The sequence below is a fragment of the Otolemur garnettii genome, unplaced genomic scaffold, assembly GCF_000181295.1.
Source record: "Otolemur garnettii isolate 467f Iridium unplaced genomic scaffold, OtoGar3 scaffold00050, whole genome shotgun sequence".
Classification (NCBI taxonomy): Eukaryota; Metazoa; Chordata; class Mammalia; order Primates; family Galagidae; genus Otolemur; species Otolemur garnettii.
The window spans coordinates 10,468,413-10,469,520 of record NW_003852445.1 but is presented as its reverse complement, the minus strand read 5'-3'; positions in this window follow the sequence as shown (position 1 = coordinate 10,469,520).

Sequence of the window (1,108 nt, the reverse complement as noted above, 5' to 3'; positions counted from 1 at the left end):
CAAACAACAATGAAGGCTGCAACCAAAAAATAGCCGGGCATTGTGGTGGGCACCTGTAGTCCCAGCTACTTGGGAGGCTGAGGCAGGAGAATCACTTGAGCCCAGGAATTGGAGGTTGCTGTGAGCTGTGATGCCACAGTACTCTACCCAGGGCAACAGCTTGAGGCTCTGTCTCAAAAAAAAAGAAAAATGTCTATATTATCCAAAGCAATATACAATTTTAATGCAGTCCCTATTAAAGCTCCACTGTCATACTTTAAAGATCTCAAAAAAATAATACTTCTTGGGCAGTGCCTATGGCTCAGTGAGTAGGGTGCCAGCCCCATATACCGAGGGGGGTGGGTTCGAGCCCACCCCCCTGGCCAAGCTGCAACAAAAAAATAGCTGGGCGTTGTGGCAGGCGCCTGTAGTCCCAGCTACTTGGGAGGCCGAGGTAAGAGAATCGCCTAAGCCCAAGAGCTGGAGGTTGCTGTGAGCTGTGACTCTACAGCCTCTACCAAGGGCGACAAAGTGAGACCCTGTCTCTAAAAAAATAATAATAATAACACTTTGTTGTATATGGAATCAGAAAAAACCTCGAATAGCCAAGACATTACTCAGAAATAAAAACAAAGCAGGAGAAATCATGCTACCAGACCTCAGACTATACTATAAATTGATAGTGATCAAAACAGCATGGTTCTGGCACAAAAACAGAGAGATAGATGTATGGAACAGAATAGAGATAAACCCAGCTACTTACCATTATTTGATCTTTGACAAGCCAATTAAAAACATTCAGTGGGGAAAAGATTCCCTATTTAACAAATGGTGCTGGGTTAACTGGTTGGTGACCTGTAGAAGCCTGAAACTGGACCCCCACCTTTCACCATTAACAAAAATTGATTCTCACTGGATTAAAGATTTAAACTTAAGACATGAAACTATAAAAATGCTAGAAGAAAGTGTAGAGAAAACACTTGATGAAATTGGCCTGGGGCTCGGCGCCTGTGGCTCAAGCGGCTAAGGCGCCAGCCACATACACCTAAGATGGCGGGTTCGAATTCCCAGCCTGGGCCCGCCAAACAACAATGATGGCTGCAACCAAAAAATGGCCAGGCATTGTGGC